General features: G+C 44.0%; 1 pseudogene across 1 annotated transcript; it reads right to left on the reverse strand.

The window, feature by feature from the left end:
* Window positions 1-4,591: 4,591 nt before the first annotated feature.
* Window positions 4,592-5,386, reverse strand: LOC309823009 (transmembrane epididymal protein 1A-like; annotated as a pseudogene). The gene has a single exon. The product of its transcript is annotated as a transmembrane epididymal protein 1A-like (transcript).
* Between the last annotated feature and the right edge of the window lie 17,124 nt (window positions 5,387-22,510).

The raw sequence follows: 22,510 nt of genomic DNA on the forward strand, positions 1-22,510 counted from the left end.
TTAGGGAAGCTGTTCGTTATTAATCAGGTCCTTCCCATTTTGGGTCCGTTGTTATAGGGGTTGTTATTTGGCTACCTGGACTGGTTAGAAGTGCGTGATAGCTGACTGTTTACAAGTCTGATTTATAGATAGCAGGCTGGCTTCCTGGGCTGGTTGCTGCAGGTTGTGGGTCAGAGTTTTATTTTTATATATGGTCTGGTCATTGCGCATATGTATATTCAGAATCTCAAGCTAATATGTATTGAGCATCTACTGTACACCATCCTGTGTATTAAGTGTTGTTTATGCAGAACCTTATTTATTTCTCACAGTACCTCTGTGCGGTAGGTATTACCATGTCTGCTTAACCCTGATCACTTCCTCCTTTGAAGCTGATGTTAGTCACATTTTCTTTCTTCTGGCCATCCTTACCACCTCCCCCTCCTCCAAACTCGCCGCAGACTGGGCTCTGAGTTCTTCTCCAGCCCAAGGTTGCCGTCTTCCAAGCATGTCAGTATCCTTACTCAGTTCCTTCCCACAGCACTAGACTCCCAGTTCTGGATTTCCTTATCTTCAGTGACCTTCACCTGCAATACTTTTCAGTCAGCCATGCCTTGGTCATCAGGCACATCAGTCATCTTCAGCAGGAAAGGCCTCATCTCTGATATGTAAATCCTACCATCCAACCTCTTAGTGTGGTTGAAATACATTCTACCCTTTTAGCCCTGCCAGGCAGTAATTAATTCTGGGTAAGAGCATTATGGTAGATTTCAAAATACTTTAAACTACTTTTTGTTATTTTCTAAGATGTCTAAAATACGTAACATGAAAAAGAAAAAAAGCCTCTAAGCATTATTTTTTTAATTTAAAAACAAGTGTCACCTACCTGCACACCCATCAATCTATCATTCTCCTTCTGGAGGATACAGGGAAGGGATAAAGTCCATAGAACATTGTATAGTTGTAGTCAGACTGCAGTCAGAACCAATAATGATGGAGTTCATTTAAAATGAAGTTACTGTTATTCTTTTGGAAGGTCTCCAACAATCATGACAAACACAGTTGACATAAATCACGTTTGAGTGGCCATGTTCCATTATGCTGAGTATGATGGTTAATTAACTTGGCTGGGCCACGGTACTCAGTTGTTTGGTCAAACATCAGTCTAGATGTTGCTATGAAGGTATTTTTTAAAAAATATTTATTTATTTTTTTGGCTGTGCTGAGTCTTTTTTTTTTTAAATAAATTTATTTATTTATCTTATCTTTGGCTGCATTGGGTGTTCGTTGCTGCGTGCGGGCTTTCTCTAGTTGCGGCAAGTGGGGGCTACTCTTCGTTGTGGCGCGCAGGCTTCTCATTGTGGTGGCTTCTCTTGTTGCGGAGCATGGGTTCTAGGTTCACGGGCTTCAGTAGTTGTGGCACGTGGGCTCAGTAGTTGTGGCGCATGGGCTTAGTTGCTCCACGGCATGTAGGATCTTCCCGGACCAGGGGTCAAACCCGTGTCCCCTGCATTGGCAGGTGGATTCTTAACCACTGCGCCACCAGGGAAGCCCGCTGTGCTGAGTCTTAGTTGCTGCGTGTGGGATCTTCCTTGCGGCATGCGGGATCTTTTTTTTTTGAGTTGTGGCATGTGGGATCTAGTTCCCAGACCAGGGATTGAACCGGGGCCCCCTGCATTGTGAGCGTGGAGTCTTACCTACTGGACCACCAAGGAAATCCCTGTGAAGGTTTTTTGTTTTGTTTTGTTTTGTTTTGCAGTACTCGGGTCTCTCACCGTTGTGGCCTCTCTGGTTGCGGAGCACAGGCTCCGGATGCGCAGGCTCAGCGGCCATGGCTCACGGGCCTAGCTGCTCCGCGGCATGTGGGATCTTCCCAGACTGAGGCACGAACCTGTGTCCCCTGCATCGGCAGGTGGACTCCCAACCACTGCACCACCAGGGAAGCCCCCTGTGAAGGTATTTTTAACAAATGTGTTTAACATTTAAATTAGTATACTTTGAATATGCAGATTACTCTCCATAGTGTGGGTGGGCCTCATCCAATCAGTTGAAAGCCTTAAAAGAAAAGTCTACGGTGTCCTGAGGAAGAAGGAATTCTGCCTCCAGACTGCCTTCACACTCAAGATGGCAACATCAACTCTCCCCTGGGTCTCCAGCCTGCTGGCGTGCCCTGAAGATTTTGGACTTGCCAGTCCTCAAGTTCTCATGAGTCCATTCCTTAAATTCTCTGTCTGTCTATCCATATCCTATTGGTTCTGATTCCCTAGAGAGCCATGACTGATTCGCTGGGCCAGGGCCAGATGTGCAGGACAAGAATTCCCGCACACAGCACAAATGAAGATAAACAGGACCCACCTCTAAATTACTTCCCATCTCTCTCCTAGCCATCAGTTTTCTGCACCTCCAATTACTCCTCTTTAAGTCAGGCCCAGCATCTGATAAGACTTATTTACATTTGTTGACTGAGGGATTCTACTTTAGCAGGTGGTTCTCAGCCAGTGTGTGATGTCATTAGCATTTTAAGCTTCTTGTTTCCAAGCTGAAGAAGTAAGAGTCTTACCATTATCCTTGAATAAAGGATGGTCTACTAACAGGGAAAGAGAGGTGTTTATCATAAGGCATCCTGAAAGTAAATCTGTGTTAAGTCTTCAGGGAGAGGGTGCAGCCAGATTTTATGGAGAAAAAAAGAATACAGAAATATCTAACTTTTGCTATTTTTCAGTGATAAGCGATCATATGGACCCCTTGCTATGGCCTCTCCCAGGGCTTTGGATGGAAGATATAAAGTGAGGGGTCCTGGGAATTCCCTGGCAGTCCAGTGGTTAGGATTCGGTGCTTTCACTGCTGGGGGCGCACAAGCCGCTGGTAAAGCTGGCTCTGTTTCTGGGCTTTTTAGGGTGGGGACAGAAAGAAGGGTGCTGGCCTTTCCTTAGGTTGGTTCCTGCTTTGCTGGGGAGGAAAGCTGAGGCTGGCCTGGTTCCAGCTGCTGGAGGAAGACGTCTCTTTCTTAGACCCAGAATGTCGCTCCTCTGCAAGCCCAGCCCATGTGACTTGCCAGACCCTTGCCCCACTTCCATCCTTTCCCTTGCTCCCCTTCTTTGCTTTAACCCCTGTCCTACTGTTTCCAGGGCCTGTTTCCACACTCTTGCACCCTGCTTCTTTAGGGAGTGTCCAGGCATATTTCAGAGGACAATGTGTAGCCCATCTCGCCCTCCATCTGCAAATGCAAATCTCTCTCTGTGCGTCATAGAGATTTTCTGTCTCTGAGGACAGCATCTCTGACTGCGTGTGCCATGGCAGAATTGCCACTGCTTCATGTGTGGGCACTTTTCTCTGTGGTCCTTTGTCCACATCTATGGCCAGCATCTCCTCCCGTCTTCCTGCCTCTTCAGACTTCCAAATGCTGCGTTTATCATCTCACATAAGCAGACACATGCTATCAGAAGCAGTTTTCTAAATGTACCCAGGGATAAGTATTTTTATATAGTTTGCTTTCATATATTTCACTGAGTATGTGAATTTGTTAGCACCTCCTCTCCTCATTCTGGGAGGAACTCAGTGACTGGCTGGAAAGTTCTGCAGGTTCCAGGGGCTGCAGTTTTCCCTCTTGGCTCCAAGTCCCTGCATCTCCAGAACCACTGAGGTCATCTGTGCCCCATGTTTCATGGCGGTTCTTCCCCTTCTGCTCCCACCACCTGAAATCTGGGCCTTTTCTTTGATCTTGCCCCAGAATCACTCACACAAGACACATGTACGTGTATCATAAGACTTTACTGAAAGACTCTGCATAAGCAGTGGAGTTGTTTTATGTCACAGCGGAACCCAAACAACTTAAAATTACACAAATGTAATCCTCGTTTCTTACACCCACCTTTGGGAATTCCTCCCTTGCCTCCTTTCTCCCCAGACTTGAGCCCTGCTAAACTGATTGCCACCCCCTTTCCCCTCATCCCTTACTCCCTGAGGCAGAAGTAGCCTCGTCCAGTTTAGATTAGAAAACAGCAACAACAAAACCAGCTCTTCTTCCTGTTACACTTTGGTGTGAATAAAAAACAGAGAGAAATGAAGAAAACAGAAGTCCTCACCATGATGTGAAAACAGAGCCCCTTCCTTTCACACATTTCACCACTTCAGCCGCCGGCGGCACACACATGCACACGCGAAGCCAGCCCCGCCTCAGACACGCAGAGCCCTGCCGAGTCCCCAGAGACTCTCCATCTCTCTCTGTTCCCTCATTTCATGTCTTCCTCTTGGATCCCAAAAGCTGTCAAAGAAAAACACTACTCCTGCTCTCACTTCATGTAAGTCCATGGTTAGGAACTATACTGAATAGCGAGACAGGAAAGAGACAGGCCTGGAGAGAACAGAGAGATAGATAGCGGGAATCCTAGGAACTGGAAGGTTCATTTAGGAACAAGGAAGGCGACTCCTGTGATGGAAAGCCACATGGCAGATCCCAGGACATTCCTGCACTAGGCACACAGTGGGCATCCTCAAAACTCTCATTACAAAGGGTGCAGCACAGGGACAGATTCTATACCTAGACACCCCCATCTCGTAGTTGGGCCCCTGCCCGGAGCTTCTCAAGCTCTTCACTGCCCTCGCCTATGGGTCACAGGTGGTACTTGGCACCTGGGACCTTTCTCCAGGGGGAGAAGCGATCATGCCAGAGGCTGCAGAGGCCGTAGATGGCGGCCAGCAAGGCAGCCCCTGAGGCCAGGTGCCAGCAGAAGAAGATGGTGAGGAAGGTGAGGTCCGTGGGGTTTTCCCCTCTCCAGGGCTGCCCCGAGGGTGGCGTGTACATCAGGATGCTTAGCTGCATCAGACAGCTGCTGAGCACCAGCCCCATCCAAGTCTCGAGCACCCAGAGCTGGGGCTGGCCGGGGACCCAGATCTCGATGGCGAGCGCCAGGCCGACCGGGAAGGCAGGCACTGTGAACAGCGCGTGCACGCGGGTCTCCAGGGCGCCCTTGTGCTCGGCGTGGGTCACCACCAGCAGCACCAGCGCACGGAAGGCCAGAGCCTCGGCCGCCTGCTCCAGCTTCACACGCCTGGCTCGCGATGTCCACCACGCCACTGAGGAGGAAGGACCGGTGCGTGGTGAAGTGCCGCCACTCGTCCTTGAACGTGACGGTCACCGAGGGGCCTCCCAGTCCACCATCATCAGCCGCTTTGTTCCTGGCGGGTAGAAGAACTCGGGGAAGGTGAGAATCAGGGAGAAAACCACCTTCCCCACTCCTTCCACAGGGACCAGCTGCCACCACCTGTGCCCTCGCTTCTCCCTTGGGGGCAGAGGGGCTTTGAGGAACCTCTGTCCCCGTAACAGGGCCAAGGACACCAGCACCGAGTAGTAGAGTGAGAAGAAGAAGAAGATCCCTGCTACCAGGTGTCCCCCGAGGGTTCCCATGGTCTCAGTGTGTATGTCAGGGCCACCAGGGCGACAGCGGGAGATGAGCAGCAACCTCGCCGGCACCCCTCACAAGCAAGAGTGGCTACTTTTGAACAGCGGGGAGATCTGCCCGATCCAGCCCCACCCATGCTTCCCACACAGGGAAAGGTGTCCAGAGCATCTGAGTCACTCCTGGGTGGGACCTCTTTCGGAGGCGTGATGGTGGGCGTGCGTGCGTTGCGCCACACTCTGTTCCGTACTTAGATGCTAGGCCTGGGATTTCAACCTCTTGCCCCTCACTGTAGGCACTGGTTTGCCCTTTTTCTCACAGTCTCTGCCCCACCCCTCCACAAGGAGAGGGGAGGGAAAGAGTTAGGTGCTCCAGGAAAGAGACTTCTCTTCCACGGACGGTCTCTTGGTGCCAGGCACGTTACATAATTTTTTTCTCATTTAACTCCATCAACATTGGGAGACTGGGATTGACATATATACACTACTGTGTATAAAATAGACAACTAATGAGAACCTACTGTATAGCACAGGGAACTCTACTCTATGCTCTGTGGTGACCTGAATGGGAAGGAAATCCAAAAAAGAGGGGATATATGTATACATATAGCTGATTCACTTCACTGTACAGCAGAAACTCACACAACATTGTAAAGCAACTATACTCCAATAAAAATTAATTTAAAAAATCCCTCAACAACTCTATAAGGAAGTTATTGCTAAACAAATTTTACAGGTGACATGAAGGCTCCGGGTGGGGGCGGGGGAAGGGACATGCGTGAGGTCCCTTCTAGCAGCCAGCACAGCAGAGGCTGGATGGGGATCGGGTCTATTCATTTATCTGCACAGTGACTGAATTTCAGCTCCAACGCTTGCAACTCACATGACTGCGAGCAAGTTAACTTTGTCTTCTTGAGACTCGGTTTCCTGATCTGTAGAATGGGAATAATAATTACTTCCTAGGTTTGTTGTGAGGATTAAATATAGACATACCTTATTTTATTGCACTTTTCTTTATCAGGCTTTGTGGATATTGTGTTTTTTTTTTAAAAAACTAAAGATCTGGGGCTTCCCTGGTGGCGCAGTGGTTGAGAGTCCGCCTGCCGATGCAGGGGACGCGGGTTCGTGCCCCAGTCCGGGAAGATCCCACATGCCGCGGAGCGGCTGGGCCCCTGAGCTCTGGCCGCTGAGCCTGCGCATCCGGAGCCTGTGCTCCGCAACGGGAGCGGCCACAACAGTGAGAGGCCCGCGTACCGCAAAAAAAAAAAAAAAAAAACTAAAGATATGTGGCAACCCCATCAAGCTAGTCTGTTGGTGCCATTTTTCCAACAGCATTCGTTCCCTTCGTGCCTCTGTGTCACATTTTGGTAATTTTCACAATATTTCAAACTTTTTGTTATTATTATATCTGTGATCACTGATCTTTGGTGTTGCTATTGTAATTGTTTTGGTGTTTTTTAGTAATAAAGTATTTTTAAATTAGGGTATGTATGTTGTTTTTTTAGACATAATGGTATTGCACACTTAATAGACTACGGTATAGTGCAAGCATAACTATTTTTGTTTTTCGGCCATGCCGTGCAGCACGTGGGATCTTATTTCCCTGACGAACGAACCCGTGCCCCCTGCAGTGGGAGTGCAGAGTCTTAACCACTGTACCACCACGGAAGTCCCAAGCATAACTTTTATATACACCAGGAAACCAAAAAATTTCCATGACTCATTTTATTGCGATATTCACTTTACTGTGGTAGTCTGGAACCAAACCTGCAATACCTCTGGGGTATCCCTGTACAATAATGTATGTAGAGTGTCTTATACATAATAAATACTCAAAAAATGACAGTGATTATTAGTAATTTTGCTATTGTTATTACTAATATTCCTTGCTAAATTCCTATGATTCTGAAGTTGTTCAAGTATTTCTATGAATGATACCAAAGCAGGAATCATAAAGAAAAAAGTGAAAAGCTTAATTATATGTAAATTTTTAAAGTTTTTATTAATAGAAATTAAACATTAGATTAATAATTTATTTATATGTTAAAGTTACTGTTAAAAAACCAATTTCAAGAGAAGAACAAACTGTAAAATTTTACTCTATATGTAACAAAGTGTTAGTCTACTTACAATATAAAGAGCTCTTACAAATCAAGAAGTTACAGATGAACACCTCAGTAGGAAAATGGGCAAAGGCCATAAACTGGCTACTCGTCTAAGAAAAACTATAAATGTTTAACAAACCTATGAAATTCAAGATAATGAATCTCGCTGGTAAGCAAATGAATAATAATAAAATCAACATGATACATGTTATGGACTGAAAATTTGTCTCCCCGCAAGATTCATATATTGATGCTCTAACCCCCAATGTGATGGTTTTTGGAGGTGGGGCCTTTGGGAGATGATTAGGTTTAGATAAAGTCATAAGCGTGGGACCCTTATGATGAGATTAATGCCCTTATAGACAGAGGAGGAGAGACAAAGCTCTCTCAGAAGAGTGTGAATTCTGTTGTTGTTGGGTAGAGTGTTCATATATGTTTGATCTAGTTGGTTTATCATGTTGTTCAAGTCCTCTGTTTCCTTACCTATCTTCTTTCTGCTGTTTCTCTCCATGGGCACGCACTGAGGAAAGGACATGTGAGCACACAGCGAGAAGGTGCCTGTCTGCGAGTCAGGAAGAAGACACTCATCGGAACCCAACCATCTGGACTTCCTTGGCAGTCCAGTGGTTAAGACTCTGCGCTTCCACTGCAGGGGGCATGGGTTCTATCCCCGGTCAGGGAAATAAGATCTGCATGCCATGCAGTGCGTCCAAAATAAAACAAACAAAAACCCAACCATCTTGGCACGCTGGTCTCAGATTTCCAGCCTATAAAACGTGAGAAAAGAATATTTGTTGTTTAAGCCACCCAGGCTACGGTATTCATTAGAGCAGACTGAGCTAAGACAGAATTTTGGTACTGTGAGGTGGGATGCTGCTGTAACAAATACCTAAAAATGTGGAAGCAGCTTTGCAACAGGATAATGGGTAGAGGCTGGGAGAGTTTGGAGGTGCATGCTAGAAAAGATCAAGATTGCCATGAACAGGCAGTTAAAGGTGATTGAGTTGGGGGCCTACAAGGAAAAGAGGAGAGCTATAGAGAAATGTCCATCTTCTTAGAGAAAGCATAAATAGTCATGAACAGAATGTTGGTAGAAATATGGGCTATAAAGCCTGTTCAGGTGAAGTCTCAGATGGGAATAAGGAACATGTTATAAGACAATGGAGAAAAAGTGATAAATTTTATAAAAATGGCAAAGAACTCGGCACAATTATGTTCATGTTTTAGTGTTTTGTGGAAGGTAGAACTTGTGAGAAATGAAAATGCATGTTTAACTGAGGCAATTTCTAAGCAAAGTGTTGAAGGAGAGGCTTGGTGCCTCCTGATTGCTTATAGTAAAATGTGAAAAGAGAGGAATGCATTGAAGAAGCAATTGTTAAGCAGAAAATATCCTGAGGGCTTCCCTGGTGGCGCAGTGATTAAGAATGTGCCTGCCGACACAGGGGACACGGGTTTGAGCCCTGGTCCAGGAGGATCCCACATGCCGCGGAGCAACTAATCCCATGCACCACAACTACCAAGCCCGCACTCTAGAGCCTGAGAGCCACAACTACTGAGCCCACATGCCACAACTACTGAAGCCCGCTGCGCCTAGAGCCCGTGCTCAACAACAAAGAGAGACCACTGCAATGAGAGGCCTGCGCATCGCAGCAAAGAATGGTCCCCACTGGCTGCACCTAGAGAGGGCCTGCGCACAGCAACGAAGACCCAACGCAGCCAAAAATAAATAAAATAAATTTAAAAGAAAAAGAGATCCTGAACTTACGGTTTTGAAAATTCTCACCCTGTCCATATTGCAAAAAATGAGAAAGTTTTTCTGAAGAGAACAGTAAGGTGGGGCCCAACAACACTTTGATAAGGGGATTAGTATGGGAATAGACTACAGACCTAATTAGCCACTCCATCAGCAACACTGCCAGTTTCAACCCAAAGGAATGGAGCTCAGACCAAATGAGGGAAGGCTATTGGACTTGTTAGATCCTATAGACAGGACTGGACCATAAAGTTATTTGGCTGTGAACATGTGCTATTCTTCAAGACAAGGGAAAAATGACCCTGAAGGCAATTCAGAGATCATCAGGGCTGCTTCCTTGGTTTCAAAAGGTAGGAGGGGTGGGCACAACCTCAGTTTCAACAGGTCAGATAGTGGTCTTCTGGAGCCTTGGGGGTGGGGCCACCTGGAGGCAGGGGGTGGTAACCTGCCATGCAGAGCAATAGGGATGGCATTGCCAATCCACTGGGTCCTGAAGGCAGGACCATTGCTCCAATGGACCAGAGGGCTGAACATAGAACCAAAGAGAATTATTCTCCAGCCGTAAGATGTAACGATATTTGCCTTGCTAGGTTTTGTACTTCCTTGGGACCATAACACCTTCCTTCCACTTTCTCCCTTTTGGAATGGGAATGTTTAGCCTATGCCTATTCCAGGACTGTATTTGGAAGCAGGTAACTTTTCTGGTTTCACAGGTTCACAGCTGGAAAGGAGTTTTGCCTCAGTATGAATCATACCTTGAATCTCACCCATACCTGATTTAGATAAGACTTTAGGCTCTTGATTTAAGAGTTGATGCTAGAATGAGTTGAGACTTTTGGGACTGTTGGGATGGGATGGATATTTTTGTATATCTTTATGAATTTTAGGGAGGCCAGGTGCAGAATATTATGGACTGAATGTTTGTGTCCCCTTAAAATTCATATGTTGAAGCACTAATCCCCCAATGTGATGGTAGTTTGTTGGAGGTGAGGTCTCTTGGAGGCAATTAGGTTTAGATGAGGTCATGTGTGTGGGGCCCTCCTGGTGGGATTAATGTCCTTACAAGAAGAGAAAGAGAGATGAGAACTCTCTGTCTGCCATGTGAGGACACAGCAGAGAAGGTGGTCATCTGCAAGCCAGCAAGTGTGTCTTCACCAGAAACTGAATTGGCTAGCACCTTGGTTTTGGCCTTCCCAGCCTTCAGAACTGGAGAAATAAATATCTGCTGTTTAAACCACTGAGTCTGTGGTAATGGTGGCCCAAGCAGACTAATAACATTGATCCATTGGTCATTTAAAAGTGTGCTAATTTCAAGATTGGTTCAAGATGACGGAGTAGAAGGACGTGCCCTCACTCCCTCTTGCGAGAGCACCAGAATCACAAGTAACTGCTGAACAATCATCAGCAGGAAGACACTGGAACTCAACAAAAAGGAAACCCCACATTGGAAGACAAAGGAGAAGCTGTAGTGAGATGATAGGAGGGGTGCAATCACAGTAAAATCGAATCCCATAACCATTGGGTGGGTGACTCACAAACTGGAGAGCAATTATACCACAGAAGTCCACCCACTGGAGTGAAGGTTCTGAGCCCCACGTCAGGCTTCCCAACCTGGGCATCTGGCAATGGGAGGAGGAATTCCCAGAGAATCAGACTTTGAAACCTAACAGGATTTGATTGTGGGACTTTGACAGGACTGGGGGAAACAGAGACTCCACTCTTGGAGGGCACACACAAAGTAGTGTGCACATCAGGACCCAGGGGGAAGGAGCAGTGACCTCATTGGAGATTGAACTAGATGTACCTGCTAGTGCTAGAGGGTCTCCTGCAAAGGTGGGGGGTGGCTGTGGCTCACCACGGGGGCAAGGACACTGGCAGTAGAAGTTCTGGGAAGTACTCCTGGTTGTGAGCCCTCCTGGAGTCCACCATTAGCCCCACCAAAGAGCCTGTAGGCTACAGTGCTGGGTCGCTTCAGGCCAAACAACCAACAGGGAGGGAACTCAGCCTCACCCCTCAGCAGGCAAGCAGATTAAAGTTTTACTGAGCTCCGCCCACCAGAGCAACACTCAGTTCTACCCACCACCAGTCCCACCCATCAGGAAGTTTACACAAGCCTCTTAGATAGCCTCATCCACCAGAGGGCAGACAGCAAGAAGGACTACAATCCTGCAGCTTGTGGAATGAAAACCACATTCACAGAAAAATAGACAAAATGAAAAGGCAGAGGACTATGTACCAGATGAAGGAACAAGATAAAACCCCAGAAAAACAACTAAATGAAGTGCAGATAGACAAACTTCCAGAAAAAGAATTCAGAATAATGATAGTGAAGATGGTCCAGGACCTTGGAAAAAGAATGGAGGCAAAGATCAAGAAGATGCAAGAGGACTTCCCTGGTTGCGCAGTGGTTGGGAGTCTGCCTGCCGATGCAGGGGACATGGGTTCGTGCACTGGTCCGGGAAGATCCCACATGCCGTGGAGTGGCTAGGCCCGTAAGCCATGGCTGCTGAGCCTGCACATCTGGAGCCTGTGCTCCGCAATGGGACAGGCCACAACGGGAGAGTCCTGCGTACTGCAAAAAAAAAAAAAAGATGATGCAAGAAATGTTTAAGAAAGACCTACAAGAATTAAAGAACAAACACACAGAGATGAACAATACAATAACTGAAATGCAAAATACACTAGAAGGAATCAATAGCAGAATAATGAGGCAGAAGAATGGATAAGTGACCTGGAAGACAGAATGGTGGAATTCACTGCTGCAGATCAGAATAAAGAAAAAAGAATGAAAAGAAATGAAGGCAGATTAAGAGACCTCTGGGACAACATTAAACACAACAATATTTGAATTATAAGGGTCCCAGCGGGAGAAAAGAGAGAAAGGACCCAAGAAAATATTTGAAAACATTATAGTCGAAAACTTCCCTTACATGGGGAAGGAAACAGCCACCCAAGTCCAGGAAGTGCAGAGAGTCCCATACAGGATAAATCCAAGGAGGAAACACCGAGACACATACTAATCAAATTTGCCGAAATTAAAGACAAAGAAAAATTATCAAAAGCAGCAAGGGAAAAATGACAAATAACATACAAGGGAACTCCCATAAGGTTAACAGCTGATTTCTCAGCAGAAACTCTACAAGCCAGAAGGGAGTGGCATGACATATTTAAAGTGATGAAAGGGAAGAACCTACAAACAAGATTACTCTACCCAACAAGGATGTCATTCAGATTTGATGGAGAAATCAAAAGCTTTACAGACAAGCAAAAGCTAAGAGAATTCAGCACCACCAAACCAGCTCTACAACAATTGTTAAAGGAACTTCTCTAAGAGGGAAACACAAGAGAAGAAAAGGACCTACAAAAACAAACCCAAAACAATTAAGAAAATGATAATAGGAACATACATATTGATAATTACCTTAAATATGAATGGATTAAATGCTCCAACCAAAAGACACAGGCTTGCTGAATGGATACAAAAACAACACCCATCTATATGCTGTCTACAAGAGACCCACTTCAGACCTAGGGACACATACAGACTGAAAGTGAGGGGATGGAAAAAGATATTCCATACAAATGGAAATCAAAAGAAAGCTGGAATAGCAATACTCATATCATTAAGACTTTAAAATAAAGAATATTACAAGAGACAAGGAAGAACACTACATAATGATCGAGGGATCAATCCAAAAAGACGATATAACAATTATAAATATATATGCACCCAACATAGGAACAGCTCAATACATAAGGCAACTGCTAACAGCTATAAAAGAGGAAATTGACAGTAACATAATAATAGTGGGGGACTTTAACACCTCACTTACACCAACGGACAGATCATCAAGACAGAAAATTAAAAAGGAAACACAAGCTTTAAATGACACAACAGACCAGATATATTTAATTGATATTTATAGGACATTCCATCTGAAAACAGCAGATTACACTTTCTTCTCAAGTGCACATGGAACATATTCCAGGATAGATCACATCTTGGGTCACAAATCAAGCCTCGGTAAATTTAAGAAAACTGAAATCATATCAAGCATCTTTTCCAACCACAACGTTATGAGATTAGAAATCAATTACAGGGGGAGAAAATGTAAAAAACCAAACACATGGAGGCTAAACAATACATTACTAAATAACCAAGCAATCACTGAAGAAATCAAAGAGGAAATCAAAAAATACTTGTAGACAAATGACAATGAAAACACAAAGATCCAAAACCTATGGGAGGCAGCAAAAGCAGTCTAAGAAGGAAGTTTATAGCAAGAAAATCCTACCTCAAGGGAAAAGAAATATCTCAAACAATCTAACCTTACACCTAAGGAACTAGAGAAATAAGAACAAACAAAACCCAAAGTTAGTAGAAGGAAAGAAATCATAAAGATCAGTGCAGAAATAAATGAAATAGAAACAAGGAAACCGATAGCAAAGATCAGTAAAACTAAAAGCTGGTTCTTTGAGAAGATAAACAAAATTGATAAACCTTTAGCCAGACTCATCAAGAAAAAGAGGGAGAGGACTCAATTCAATAAAATTAGAAATGAAGAGGGAGAAGTTGCAACACACACTGCAGAAATACAAAGCATCCTAAGAGACTACTACAAGCAACTCTATGCCAATAAAATGGACAACCTGGAAGAAATGGACAAATTCTTAGAAAGATATATACTTCCAAGACTGAACCAGGAAGAAATAGAAAATATGAACAGACCAATCACAAGTAATGAAATTGAAACTGTGATTAAAAATCTTCCAACAAACAAAAGTCCAGGACCAGATGGATTCACAGGTGAATTCTATCAAACATTTAGAGAAGAGCTAACACCCATCCTTCTCAAACTCTTCCAAAAAATGGCAGAGGAAGGAACACTCCCAAACTCATTCTATGAGACCACCATCACCCTGATACCAAAACCAGACAAAGATACTACAAAAAAAATAAAATTACAGACCAATATCACTGATGAATATAGATGCAAAAATCCTCAATAAAATACTAGCAAACAGAATTCAACAACACATTAAACAGATCATACACCATGATCAATCGGGACTTATCACAGGGATGCAAGGATTTTTCAATATATGCAAATCAGTCAATGTGATACACCATATTAACAAATTGAAGAAGAAAAACCATATGATCATCTCAAGAGATGCAGAAAAAGCTTTGACCCAAAATTCAACACCAGTTTATGATAAAAACTCTCCAGAAAGTGGGCATATAAGGAACCTACCTCAACAAAATAAAGGCCATATATGACAACCCCAGAGCAAACATCATTCTCAATGGTGGAAAGCTGAAAGCATATCTTCTAAGATCAAGAACAAGACAAGGATAGCCACTCTTACCACTATTTTTCAACATAGTCTTGGAAGTCCTAGCCATCGCAATCAGAGAAGAAAAAGAAATAAAAGGAATACAAATTGGAAAGAAGAAGTAAAACTGTCACTGTTTGCCGATGACATAATACTATACATAGATAATCCTATAGATGCCACCAGAAAACTGCTAGAGCTAATCAATGAATTTGGTAAAGTTGCAGGATACAAAATTAATGCGCAGAAATCTCTTGCATTCCTGTATGCTAACAACAAAAGATCAGAAAGAGAAATTAAGGAAACAATTTCATTCACCATTGCAACAAAAGAATAAAATACCTAGGAATAAATCTACCTAAGGTGGTAAAAGACCTGTACTCAGAAAACTATAAGACACTGGTGAATGAAATCAAAGATGACACAAACAGATGGAGAGATATACCATGTGCTTGGATTGGAAGAATCAATATTGTGAAAATGACTCTACTACCCAAAGCAAGCTACAGATTCAATGCAATCCCTATCAAATTATCAATGGCATTTTTTACAGAACTAGAACAAAAAATCTTGAAATTGGTATGGAGCCATAGAAGACCCTGAATAGCCAAAGCAGTCTTGAGGGGAAAAAACGGAGCTGGAGGCCTGACTTCAGACTATACTACAAAGCTACAGTAATCAAGGCAATATTGTACTGGCACAAAAACGGAAATATAGATCAATGGAACAGGATAGAAAGCCCAGAGATAAACCCACGCACCCATGGTCAATTAATCTATGACAAAGGAGGCAAGAATATACAATGGAGAAAATACAGTCTCTTCAGTAAGTGGTGCTGGGAAAACTGGACAGCTACATTTAAAAGAATGAAATTTGAACACTCCCTAACACCGTACACAAAAATAAACTCAAAATGGATTAGAGACCGAAATGTAAGACTGGACACTATAAAACTCTTAGAGGAAAACATAGGAAGCACACTCTTTGATATAAATCACAGCAAGATCTTTTTTGACCCACTTCCTAGAGTAATGGAAATAAAAACAAAAATAAAGAAATGGAACCTAATGAAACTTAAAAGCTTTTGCACAGCAACGGAAACTATAAACAAGACGAAAAGACAACCCTCAGAATGGGAGAAAATATTTGCAAACAAATCAATGGACAAATGGTTAATCTCCATAATATATAAACAGCTCATGCAGTTCAATATTAAAAAAGCAAAAAATCCAATCAAAAAATGGGCAGAAGACCTAAGTAGACATTTCTCCAAAGAAGACATACAGATGGCCAAGAGGCACATGAAAAGCTGCTCAACATCACTAATTATTAGAGAAATGCAAATCAAAACTACACTGAGGTATCACCTCACACCAGTTAGAATGGGCATCATCAGAAAATCTACAAACCACAAATGCTGGAGAGGCTGTGCAGAAAAGGGAACCCTCTTGCACTGTTGGTGGGAGTGTAAATTGATACAGCCAGTATGGAGAACAGTATGGAGGTTCTTTGAAAAACTAAAAATAGAACTACCATATGACCCAGCAATTGCACTAGTGGGCATATACCCAGAGAAAACCAAAATTCAAAAAGACACATGCACCCCAATGTTCATTGCAGCACTATTTACAATAGCCAGGTCATGGAAGCAACCTAAATGCCCATCAACAGACAAATGGGTAAAGAAGATGTGGTACGTATATACAATGTAATATTACTCAGCCATGAAAAGGAACGAAACTGGGTCATTTTTAGAGACGTGATGGACCTAGAGAATGTCACACAGAGAGAAGTAAGTCAGAAAGAGAAAAACAAATATCGTATATTAATGCATATCTGTGGAATCTAAGAAAATGGTACAGATGAACTGGTTTGCAAGGCAGAAATAGAGACATAGATGTAGAGAACAAATGTTTGGACATCAAGGGGGGAAAGTGGAGGCAGCGTGTGATGGTGGGATGAATTGGGAGATTGGGATTGACATATATACACTAATATGTATAAAATAGACAACTATTAAGAACCTGCTGTATATAAAAAAATAAAAGAGTGTGCTAATTTCCACAAATTTGTGTATTTTCCAGTTTTCCTTCTGTAGTTGATTTCTAACTTCATCTCTTTGTGGTTGGAGAAGATACTTCGTATGAAATCTATCTTTTTTTTGTGGTACGTGGGCCTCTCACTGTTGTGGCTTCTCCCGTTGTGGAGCACAGGCTCCGGACGCGCAGGCTCAGTGGCCATGGCTCATGGGCCTAGCCGCTCTGCGGCATGTGGGATCTTCCCGGACCGGGGCACGAACCCGTGTCCCCTGCATCGGTAGGCGGACTCCCAACTACTGCGCTACCAGGGAAGTCCCAGGATATCTATCTTTTTAAATGTTTTCAGACTTGAATTTTGACCTAACATATGGTCTATCCTGAAGAATGCTCCATGTGCACTTGAGAAGAATGTGTATTCTGTTGTTGTTGGGTAGAGTGTCCATATATGTTTGTTTTTAGGTGGAGATCCGTGTAAGGGAAGACCTTCCAACTGGCACAGGTTGCAGCACAAGCAGCTTTATTATTGCCTAGCGGATCCAGAGGTAGTAAATTTCCTGGAGGCTGTGTCAAGTCCAGATAGAAGAATCACAGTGAAGGTGCCATAATGCTGGAGCAAAACCATGACTGTGTTGGCAAATGACCATCCATCCTCATTTTGAGAAACTGTTCTTAGCTTGCTGTTGGACTCTTGTGGAGAGTGAACACTTTCCATATTGGACATCAGGTAACCATGTGATCTGGGTGCTTTCTCAGTCTAAAGTCAGGCATGCATAACAATGCTCCATCATCAAACAGATATGGTACAATGAGGCCAAGTTTGAGCATGACCTGAAAGCACAAATAAATGGCGTGAAAGTGTTGCTCACATTCCCAGCATGCTTTCTCTGCCCTCTTCTCCCTCAGCCAACACGTAGGGCCACGTGTAGAGCTCTCTATGACTACTTGATGAGGGGGAAACATTCAAGCTTGGTTCCGGATGGCTCTACCAGGGATGCCCTGAGCAGTGCTATAGTCCCTCTCCAGATGTTCCTGAAGAACAGCAGATAAAAGAAACACTTCCAGGAGGCAGAACTTTGAAGAGAGTATTTAAATTTTAAAAAAATTTTCTACTTTTTCTGGAATGGCTCAAGGACCACTAAACCCTGGGGTGTGATTAAAAATCTCATCATATGATCAATGACCTAGAAGAACTAAGATTAGAGGATTTATGACAAAAAAGTTTGGGGAAGAGTTAATGGCTTGAACTCTCAGAATGGGCCCAGAATATGTGTCTCATGTGAATGCTGAACAAAATATTACCACGGTGGAGGCTTTCAGTGACCAGGGACCAGGACAGTCCACTCTGCGGATGGCATTCTTCTCCCTTCCCCTCCACCCAGTGTGTGCTCAGTGGGGTCATGTACGGTGTGGTCATGGAGGCTGGGGTGGAGCTTATCTGTGGCCTTAAGAATACAGACTTCCCTTCACAGAGGATGACACAGTTCCTCCCACTCCTCAGTGGCAAATAAGAAAAGTGGTAAAGAATGATAAATGATAAGTCAAAAAAATCTTAAGACTGCTGCAATAGTGAATGGCTAAAAAAAATACTTTTTCCCATCCTAGCAACACTAGACCCTGAGGGTAAAAGTTTTAGCACCAAAGGGAAGAATATACTCATCAAGGGACACATTGATGATGTCATTGAACTGGAAGCCGGGCTTCACATGGATATTTCAGGTTCCTCAAGGCACAGGGCAAACAGGCAAAAAAAGAGGGATATGGTGTTGGCTGTGGCTAGTGGACACAGGGATGTAGAATTGCTGCTCTACAAGGAGGTGGGGGGCAGGGATGCAGATGAAACACGGTGCTTCACCAGGTTGCCTTCTTAGGCTACGTGTTCAGTGGTAGTTAAAGGAAGGTACTTCGTAGGCAAGACCACCAAAGGCTCTTTGATTCATTTATTCATTTAACAATGAATACTGCTAATGTCAGATGCTGTTTCAGGCCCTGAGGATACAACAATGAAGAAGAGAGACAAGAAAAAAATACTCAAGAAAACAAGGAAAATGCTAGAGGATGATAAAGGGTAAGCCCTCTCCCCTCAAAAAAAAAAAGGCTATTGCAATAGTGAGTGACTCTTTCAGATTAAGCCATCAAAGAAATAACATTTAAGGTCAAATTGGCATTAGGGTCCAGCCATTCAAAATCTGACTGAATGTTTGGGTCACTCTATCACATGAAGACCAGAGGAGCAGACGAATGAAATAAAAAACACCGGTAAACCCACCTCCACACTGACGATCAATGCTACTCCAATCTTTCCAGTAATGTCTTTCTCTTCCTAACTAGAATCAGATTTGGGGTTTTGCCATCAAGAACGTTGATAGGGACACTCCAGGTAGTAAGACCATGGGTAATTTATTTCTTTATCTTTTTCTGCATTTTACAATGAACAAGTATTATTTTTTTTAATCAGAGACTACCTGAAAACTTGAAATCAATGATTTTTTTTTTTAATGAAGGTTTTTATTTATTTATTTATTTATTTAGGCTGTGTTGGGTCTTTGTTGCTGTGCGCTGGCTTTCTCTAGTTGTGGTGAGGAGGGCTACTCTTTGCTGCGGTGTTCAGTCTTCTCATTGCTGGGGCTTCTCTTTTTGCGGAGCACAGGCTCCAGGTGTGCGGGCTTCAGTAGCTGTGGCACGTGGGCTTAGCTTCTCCGACGCATGTGGGATCTTCCCGGACCAGGGCTCGAACCCATGTCCTCTGCATTGGCAGGCGGATTCTTAACCACTGCGCCACCAGGGAAGTCCCAATGATGCAATGATTTAATGCATGGAGAAAAAGCTTAGATATCAAAACATCACAATGTGGTAAATTCTGGATGGTAGTTTTATGGGAAATGTTAATTTGCATCTCTATTTTTGGTATTTTTCAACTTTTCTGTGAGGCTTTATTAATTTAACTTTGTGGTAAAATTATTAACATAAAAAACTTTGTAAGAACTCTCTTTAGCCATCAAAATATTTCTTTATACATGTATATTCATGTGTACAATTATTTATAAAGGTATATTTGCAATACTGGCAACTTTTAAAGACACCAAAAGGCACAAAGACAAGTAAAAAGAGTAATATAACATAGCAAATGCCAACACAGAATGAATAAGTGTTAACATTGTGTCATGTTTGCTTCAGGATTTTAAAAAATAAATAAACATTCAAATCCTTCCAGTCCCCTTCCCATACCTTTCTCCCTTCATAGGGAGGAGCCAGTCTCAGGAGCTTGATGTGACTCTTTCTTGTCATTCTGTTATTTTGTATATGTTTGTATCTCTGCCTGTCTTTCTCTGTCTCTCTAACCCAGCGGTCCCTAACCTTTTTGGCACCAGGGACCGGTTTCAGGGAAGACAATTTTTCCACGGACGGGGGTGCGGAGGGTGGGGGATGGTTCGGGGGGGTAACACAAGCCACGGGCAGCGGCAGATGAAGCTTCTTTTGCTTGCGGCGGCTCACCTCCTGCCGTGCGGCCTGGTTCCTAAGAGGCCAGGGACTGGTACTGGTCCGCAGCCTGGCAGTTGGGGACCCCTGCTCTAACCCATGTGATTGTTTTCTGTGTATTTCTAGTTCTGCAGAAACAAGCAACACAAGGGGCTCTTTTTTGAACAAGGCACTGGTCATGCCTCAGAACCCGTGGAAGTGAAGTTCCTTTGCAATGAAGTCAGTGCAGTCAAATAAAAAAAAGGGGAGGGATTCAAGAATCATGCAAAAATACAGTTGATGGGAACCATATGTCAGGGTGGCCACGTTCCAGTAAACCAGGCAAGTGCACAGCTGCGTTGGACCTAAATTCCTCTGCTCCCAACTCCTATTTTGTCCACAGGGTAACTAAAGGTAAACAGAACTAACCTTTACTCCCACTCCCCACCAAAAGTGACCCTGAGTCTCCAGTGTGTCTGTCTCACCCCATCTCATCGTCTGCTGCTGTCTGAGCGCTCCTGGCTCTCAAAAGTAGACAGTGCCTGATAATAGTCATTTATGCTTGTTGACTGATAGATCAATTTTAGCAGATGAGTTTCAGTCACTGTGACACCTCAATCAGTCATTTTAAGCCCCTCATCTCCAGCTGAAAAAGGAGAAATCCTTAGCTTTACCCACAACTAAAGGAAATGTAGGCATCAGCCAGCAGGTGCTGAGATGTATTTGCTATGGGGAGAGGTTCCTGCCCTCACCCCAAATTCTGATTTATTGATCAGGGGCTGTTGGGCCTGGGCATTCATGCTTTTAAAATCTCCCCTGCAGACACAAAAGGACAAGCACTGTATGATTCCACTTATGTGAGGTACCCAGAGTAGCCAGATTCATAGAGATGGAAAGTAGAATGGTGGTTGCCAGGGACTGGGGGAGGGGGGAATGGGGAGTTAGTGTTTAATGAGGATGGAATCTCTGTGTGGGAAGATGAAAGAGTTCTGTGGATGGATGGTGGCGATAGTTGCACAACAGTGTGAATGTACTTAAAGCCCCTGAACTGTATCCCTCAAAATGGTGCATTTTATGTTATATATTTTCTACCACAATTTTTTTTAAAGTGAAGAGCAAATTCTCCCTTGGTGACTGTAATTTGCAGCCAGGCTGAGAACCACCTCACGCTATCTGAGCTGCAGTTACTGTCAGAAGGGCGGGTCCTGCCCTCTTGCTCGAGTTGGCTTCCTACACCCCTGGGAGGCTCAGCTGGGCGCTGTTCTGGTTTTAACTCTTGCTGCTGCTGGGTGGGAGGTGGGTGCAAGGAAGTTTCACTTTTCTCTTTTGCTTTGCGATTTGGTCCGTTCGCTACCCAAGACCGGCCCCAGAGACCCCCTCCGTGCCCTCTGCAGCACTTCTGCATAGGTGGCTGGATGGCTACCCCTCTGCCAGCAGGATTTTTTCTTTTCTGGTCCCTTTGCATACCTGTGGCTGGAAGCTCCTCCCTCCCCTCTCTTTTTCCAGACTCGGATACGCTTAGTTCGCTTCAGCCCTGAAACCTGACTCATGCGTGTGTAACTCACACGGGAATAAACCTGCCAGTTAATGTCAAATAGAGATGCCTACGGGTGGTTCTTTGTATCTCCTCTATCTTATCTAGTTTGTGACCCAGATGCTAGTGGAGCATCACCCTGTCTTTTGAAATGTAAGTGAAGTTGACTCATTGCCTACCCATCCCATACTCTCGGAAATCCAACTCTCTGTCCACGGTTCCTGAGCATTCCAGGGCCCCCATCAGACTCTGAGTGTGTGAATCTGCTATAAACACGTTCTGCAGCAGCGCTGTTTGTTCTGTTTTTGTACTACCAGAGGGGAGGCTCAGCCACTTTCACTGATTCTCACCTCTACCCTTTAGAAAGCAAAACGAAAGACACACAAAAGGCATTCATCTGTGCAGCAGGCTTTATTACGAGTGTGAGGATGATGATGGTAGGGGATTATATCATCCCAAAGCAAAACGCCCAATATTAGGTATGAAACATTTCTGTTCTTTAAAGTCCATCAGTAATATCTTAGGATTCTATTCTTATTAAGTCCTCAAATTGGCAAAACTAACCTAAGGTGTTAGAAGTCAGGATAGTGGTTAGCGTGAGGGGGAGTGACACGAAAGAATCAGGAGAGGCTTCTGGGATTCTGGTACATTTCTATTTCTTGATTGGATGCTGGTTACACAGGTGATTTGGGGAAAAGCTATTGGGCTGCACACTTGCAATTTATCCACCTTTCTGCATTTTTGTTATGCTTCAATAAAAGAAGTCAGTCCGCAACCTCATGTCCAGACATGTTGCTCACTCCTCTCTCTCCGTCCAGACCCTGCCCAGATCAGTAGAAAGAATCTGCATCCCCACACCCAGCATCTGCCTCCTGGAAGTTGGTTTTGGTTTTGACCTGTTAGCAGTGT

The sequence above is a fragment of the Grampus griseus genome, assembly GCF_964374135.1.
Source record: "Grampus griseus genome assembly, chromosome: 5".
Classification (NCBI taxonomy): domain Eukaryota; kingdom Metazoa; phylum Chordata; class Mammalia; order Artiodactyla; family Delphinidae; genus Grampus; species Grampus griseus.